Source organism: Cryptomeria japonica, unplaced genomic scaffold, assembly GCF_030272615.1.
Source record: "Cryptomeria japonica unplaced genomic scaffold, Sugi_1.0 HiC_scaffold_25, whole genome shotgun sequence".
NCBI classification, from domain to species: Eukaryota; Viridiplantae; Streptophyta; class Pinopsida; order Cupressales; family Cupressaceae; genus Cryptomeria; species Cryptomeria japonica.
The window spans coordinates 394,532-402,008 of NW_026728847.1; positions in this window are offsets into that span (position 1 = coordinate 394,532).

Below are 7,477 nucleotides of genomic sequence, written 5' to 3' on the forward strand. Positions count from 1 at the left end.
CACATGAGCAACCATAGGTATAGGCATAGGTAGTGCCACAGGTATAGAGGGGAGAGGAGGAGGAGTAGGATGGGCTACTAGAGTTGAGGGAGATATTCCAAGGATAGGCAGATGAGATTCAGGATCTTGAGCGGGAGAGGGATCGACTTAGGAGACAGCTTAGGGACACTGAGCAGGAGAGAGATCAAGCTATCTAGCATTACACTGAGGCTGAGATAGCACTAAGGGTCAGGAGGCAGGCGATAGAGGACACAGGGGCTGGATATGCCTATGTTTTGTGGGTAGGGGAGGAGATAGGCTACTGGCGAGACCTATACTATGGGGCTGTGCCACCAGATCAGAGGGCTAGGAGCTTCCACAAACCATTGTAGACAACGATGACCACTGGAGGGAGCCACAAGAGACAAGCATCTAGCAGTGGGGTCATGGGTCCTCCTCCACCACTAGACAGAGGGGACAGGAGAGATGATCCTGGGGTGGGTCCTTCCAGGGCTCAAACTCCATCGAGGCCAGGCAGCTCTAAGGGAGGGAGTTTATCATAGCCTTAGAGGGCTCCCTATGTATTAGTTTTGTACCATTTTGTATGATGACACCTTTGGGTGATTGTAGCCATATGATTTTGACATCATTGTAAAATGACACTTATGATTTTGAGATATATATATATATATATATGAGATGATTCATCTTTGTGGCAGCTATATGCATGTGTACCTATGTGATGTATGATTCTATGTGATGAAATGTTTTTGTGTGATGCTTATGATATGGATGCAAATATGCACATGATGAAATGCAATATTTTTGTTCTTTTAAGTTTTTAAATGTTATGCATGATGCAAATGTGAATATATGAATTGCAGATAATGCAAATGATTTTTTACATGATGAAAATGTAAAATGTGCTAATATGTTTTGTGTGCAGGATGTGATGTAATTGTGATATCTATATGTATGTATGCTAATATGTGGTCATGCAGGTGCAACTACATGAAATGCAAATATTTTTGGCATGTCATTAGACTTAGTCATGTGATAACGGGCTACGCGGACTCAAGAAGGATGATGGAGGTCGATCAAGAAAGGGGGATGGAAGATAGAAGATATGAAAGTGAAAGAGCTTCTTGTGCATTATCATCATTGAGCTTTATTATGGCAAAATAGGTTATGACAATTTAGGCATATGTTTGACCCAGATAATCATTGTACCCATTTGCATGGAGATAAGATAGTTGCAAACAAGGAATGCCTGAGTTCACACTAGACTCACAATGTCCTCATATCCTTGGACAAGTCATAGTATTACTAAGAGACAATCCACAAACAACAAAGAAAAAAATGTGACAACACCCCATCCTCCCCTTTCTAGTCAAAGACATCCTACAGATAGAATCTCTAGTCAGAGACATCCCGGAAAAGCTAAAAGACATGTCACCAAAAAGATAAAAATCAAAAGAAAACCAAGACTCGACACCAACATCCACTATAGTCCTAAAGTTTAGTGTCTCTTGTCACTTGTATAAGTCTTATTTCATTGTGGTCACAATTTTTACTTTCACAAACGGATAGATAGAACTAAACCATAATGTTGTTTGAGTCTGTTGAAAGATTTGATTTGTTGAAGCACATTGTTGCTGTTGTGTCTCATCTGAAACTAACTGAATCCATGAAAATGATACTTTATTATGGATAAGATAGAACTTTATTGCAGATTGGTGATGCAAGTGTTGCTTTATTGTGGATTGTGCACGGATAGACTAAAGAAAATTGGAAGAAATTGTACTCCTCAGAATGTGTGATGTTCTCAGTTCCACACCCATTACTAGACGTAGGATTTGCCTTAGCCACAGATAGGAGCTGATTTATTATGAATAGGAAGAGGTGAAAAGGGGGTTATTATGAGTGGCTAACCAATCTTGGGTAGATCAATAACAAGCCATGATGGAAATGGGCAAGTTTATTATGGATGAACAGGTTGTGAGTGTGTGCAAAGTGAAAGGATGAAATGGAATCCTGAAAGAGGGAGGAGCAATGTCTCTACAAATGGCGCCAGTGACTCAGTTTTCACCATGGTACTTGCCCAGGGCACCACCGAAGTGGTTTTCACCATTGGATGAAATGTTTTTTTGTTTTTCAAATTTTTTTGTGTCACAAGGTGCCTGTTTGCCAGGTTTTCACCAAGTAATGATTTTTTTGTATTTTTGAAATTTTTTTGATTTGTTTGTATTTTTGAATTGGGATACTCTGGAGAGCTATGTGTAAAACTTGTGAAGGTGCATGCTGTTGATAGGATCCTCCAAGGGTTCACCTTCTGTGGTTGAGAGTTGATATGCACCAGATCCATAGGCTGTCGTGATGATGTAAGGACCAAGCCAGTTTGGTTCAAACTTGCCCTTCTTCTCTCTATCTTGCTGATTTTTAGGATTTTATCTGAGAACTAAGTCACCTACCTCAAATGTGCGAGGCTTGACTTTATGATTGTAGCTTCAACTCATTTGTTGTTGATAAGCCTTGAGATGATTAAAAGCAGTTTGTCTTCATTCATCTAATAGTTCTAGTTCCTGTAAGCGAGAGACCCTATAGTCTTCATCACTGATAATGTTATGCAAAGAGACTCGTAGAGAGGGCAAATCAACCTCAATAGGCAAGATAGCTTTCGCACCATAAACAAGTGAATAAGGTGTAGCTCTTGTAGGTGTGTGGATGCTTGTGCGGTAGGCCCAAAGTGCAGGATTAAGTTGGACATGCCAATTGTGGCCAGCGTCGTCGACTATCTTTTTTAATATTTTAAGGATTGTTTTATTAGATGCCTCAACTTGACCATTACCTTGGGGGTAATAAGGTGTGGATAAATGATGGGTAATATGGAAGTGATCACAGAGTTCATGAACATCTTAATTTTTGAAGGGACGCCCGTTATTGGTGATGATGGAAATAGGAATGTCGTATCGACAAATGATATAGTTGAGAATGAATGTAGCAATTTGTTTTCCAGTGACTTGTGTAAGAGGCATTGCTTCAATCCATTTTGTGAAATACTCAGTGGCAGTGATGATGAATTTATGACCATTGGAAGAAGGAGGGTGAATCTTGCCTATGAGATCGAGTCCCCACTGACAAAAGGGCCAAGGAGTTGCAATTGGTTGAAGTTCTTGTGTGGTGCATGAATTAGGTCTCCATGAAGTTGACACTACTTACATTTCTTGACAAACTGATATGAGTCTTTTTCCATATTGGGCCAATAATATCCAGTCCTGATGAGTTTCTTGGCTAAGGTAGGACCACTAGAATGTGGACCACATATCCCTTCATGAACGTCATGTAACACAAGTTGAGCTTTGTCCCTTTCTAAACATCTAAGAAGAGTGCCATCTAGACCTCGACGGCATAAGATATCAGCTAAAATTGTGTATCGAGAAGATTGACAAATGAAAGTATGACATTGGTTATTGGATAGGTCAGGAGGAAGAGTATTGTCTATAACTAGAAATCAAGACCAACGACACATATCATCTCAGTAGGAGTGATCTCATATGAGGGAACCAAAAGGTTATCCACCAAGAACTCATAGCGGGTTTCATTTTGTGGTAGTTCAATTAGTGAAGCAATTGTAGCTATGGCATCTGCGGCTTGATTCTACTCTCTTGGTATTTTCTCAAAGTCTAACTTCATGAAATGTTATTTCAAGTCATCCACCATTCTTTTGTAAGGAATTAACTTTTCATCCTTTGTTTGGTAGTTATCAGTTGCTTGATGAATTACAAGTTGAGAATCCCCAAAAACTTGAAGTTCCTGGATCTTCCACTGAACTGCAATCCGTAATCCAGTTGTTAATGCCTCGTATTCTACTATGTTATTTGTGCAAGGAAATGATAATCGATATAATTTTGGTATGGAATCTCCTTCAGGTGTAATGAACAGGATGCCAGCTCCTGCACCATGTTGTGTATAAGAGCCATCAAAGTATAGCTACCAAGGCTTTGCATGTGACACTGTTAAGATGGATTCATTTGGAAATTTTGAAGTTAGAGGAGCATCATCTATCATGGGAGCATCTGCTAATTGATCCGTGACAGCTTGTCCTTTTATTGCTTTTCTGTCCACATATTCAATGTCAAATTCACTTAGGAGCATCACCCATTTGGTGAGTCGACCAGTAAGTGTTTCTTTATTGAGAAGGTATTTCAATGGATCAATCCTTGCGACCAACTTAGTTTTATGAGTTAGCATGTAATGTCATAATTTTTGTGAAGAAAAGACCATAGCGAGACATGCACACTCAATTGGTGTGTAATTTAGTTCATATCCCACCAATGTGCGACTGATATAGTATACTGCTTTTTCTTTTCCCTCAGCATCTTGTTGTGCTAAGAGTGCCCCCAGTGCTGTTGAAGTAGCAGTTATATATAGTAATAGGGGTTGATCTGGAACTGGTGGCATCAAAACTGGTGGATTTAGAAGATAATCTTTGAGTATCTGGAAAGCCTATTGACAATTATCATCCCATTTGAATTTGATGTTATTGTGTAACAAGTGCTGAAAAGGATGACATTTGTCTGCAAGTTGTGCTATGAATCTTCATATGGACTAGTGTCTCCCTTGCAAAGATCAAAGTTGACTTATATTTCTTGGTGGTTGCATCTCTAGGATGGCCTTGACTTTGACTTTATCAGCTTCAATTCCTCTTTTTGAGACAATGAATCCCAGGAGCTTCCCGAAGATTACTCCAAAGACACATTTCTTGGGATTTAATCTTACTTTGTATTTTTCCAACATATCAAAAATTACTGAAAGTATGTCCAAATGTGTATCTCTATCTATTGATTTTCCCAAGAGGTCGTCAACATAATCTTCCATAGTAATGTGCATGAGATCATGAAAGATAGTAGTCATGGCTCTTTGATACGTAGTGCCTACATTTTTTAACCCGAAGGGCATGACATTCCAGTAGAAAGTTCCCCAAGGACAAGTAAATGATGTTTTGTGTTGATCCTCAAATGCGATTTTTATTTGATTATAACCAGAGAATCCATCCATCAAAGATAACATCGCATGGCCTGCTGTAAGATCTATGATCAAGTCAATATTTGGTAATGGGAAGTCGTCCTTAGGACAAGCTTTGTTGATGTCTCTAAAATCTATACATATTCTGATGCTACGATCTAGTTTACTGACAGGCACGAAGTTGGAGATCCATTCAGGATAATTAATTGGGCATATGAATTCGACATCCAATAATTTTTCAAGCTCCGCTTTGACTAATAATGCCACTTGTGGATGCATCTTTCTTAACTTCTGTTTCACTGGTTTTGCCCCCAGTTTGACTATCAAATGATGCATTACCAAATCCGGGTCCAATCCAGGCATATCAATGTATGACCATGCAAAATTGATTTGTCGTTCTATGAAGAAACTTATGAACTTTGATCTTTCTGTCTCTATGAGAGATTGTGTGAGAAATATGTTATGTGGCACTTCTTCTGAACCAATGTTTGTTTTGATGGTCCCCTCTACTAACATAGATGATTTTTCTTCATATGATGCTAGGACAATGTCGAGCCTTCCATCTTCAGGTGCCTCAGAGAGGTTTTCGCCCTCAGATACGTCCTTTCTTTTCACCTTTTTGGGGTCAAACAGTGCCACAATGTGGTTTTCACCATAAGACCCTTGATTTGTTTTTATTTTTATGTTTTTGCAACTGGAAGGCCCAACACCCTCACCAAAATATGCCACACTGTTGAGTACTATAGTGTATCCTGCCTTATGGTCCCTAGGGGGAAGATCATCTCATATGCCAAGATAGTCAATAAAGGCTTCATCATTTTGGAATGTGTCGAATTGTGCTAGTCCTTCATGGTCCCAGTCAATAAGTTGGTGGTAAACAAGGGGAAGGTCTTTGATGTCTTCGAAGTTAGCGGGGCTAAGGGTGAAGATGCACTTATATTCAGGTATGTCGAGGTAATCATTGAGGTCTTCATTGGCACTCTCCTCATTTGTCTCGATCGTGAAGGAATCCAAATTGTCATCACTAGTAGCGCATTCTGGGATAGGTGTCCTCATTCTATGTGATTTCGACCTAGAACTTAGAGGTAAGGACTGTGTGGGATCCTTAGGGGTTGTTTCTTGACCAATTTTGAATTTTCTATACAATTCCTCTTCTTTTGTGGGTTCACCTAGTTCTCTGAATGTCTCAGTGAGTTCATAGTCACTGGAGGACTTGTCCAAACCCCATTCCCATTCATTGGAGTCAGTGGAATAACAATTTTCTTGTTGAACTTTGGCAGCTTTGATTTGTAATGCTTCTCCTATCTTTTGAGTATTTACCTTGGAAGACATGAAACCAAGTCCTTTTGAGCGTTCCTTTTTGAATGTCAATTCAAGTTGTAAAGGTTCAATGATGCCTTCCTTTCTTAATCCAAGAGGACTTTTGCAATCATACCCAAATTTTTTTAGGATCTCGAATCCTTTGCCATATTTCTCACATGGTATGCTAATGTGATCTTGTGTACCATTTTCAGGGTCTTTGTAAAGCATTTTGTATAAGTCCTCTTCTTCCACTTCACCCCATCTTTGGAAGATAGTAGGATCCCATTTGAGTGTAATGATAGTTACCCATTTAGAAGGATGTGGTCATCCACATTCCTTTGGTGAATTTATAACTTGTTGTAAGCATAGGGTTTGATTCAAAGTATATTCACCCATGCCCTTGTCTTGATATTTCCCTTTAAGCTCACCTTGTTTTGATGTTGAAGGTTTTAATGACTCAGGATCAACATATGCAGAAGAAGGGATAACCTCCCTATTACTTGGAATGATCATCTTAGTTTTTGGCCTCAATTTATTGCAATATATGAATGGATTAGGATCGCTATTAACTGTTATTTCAACTTCATAGTGGGGAAACTTAATGCATTGGTGATATGTAGAAGGGACTGCCCTCATTTCATGAATCCAAGGACGTCCTAGCAATATATTGTATGTGAGATCTAGGTCTAGGACTTGACAAACCACATCCTTTGTAACTGGCCCAACTCTGGGAGGCAAGGTGACTGTGCCTTTGGATGAACACTCTGTCATCATATGCCTTGATGGTAATTTTGTTAGTAGAATTCATAGCTTTGTTTGAATATCCTAATTGTTTAATAGTGCTCAATGTACAAATGTTTAGACCTACTCCTCCATCTATCAAGACTCATTTTATTCGATGTTTGTATAGGAAGGCTTCAATGTGTAAAGGTGCATTATGTGGCTGACTTACAGAGGCATCGTAAGATTCTATGAATGTAAGGGAGTGTGGAACAGAAAGGTATCCCACCATGGCTTGAAATTGGTCCACGTTCAGATTAGTAGGAATAGGCGTGTCTCTCAAGATTTTGTCTAGAATGGCTTTATGTCTAGGAGATATGCGTAAGAGCTCAAGGATTGAGATAAGCGCGGGTGTCTTCCCTAACTATTCTACAAGGTCATACTCAGGCTT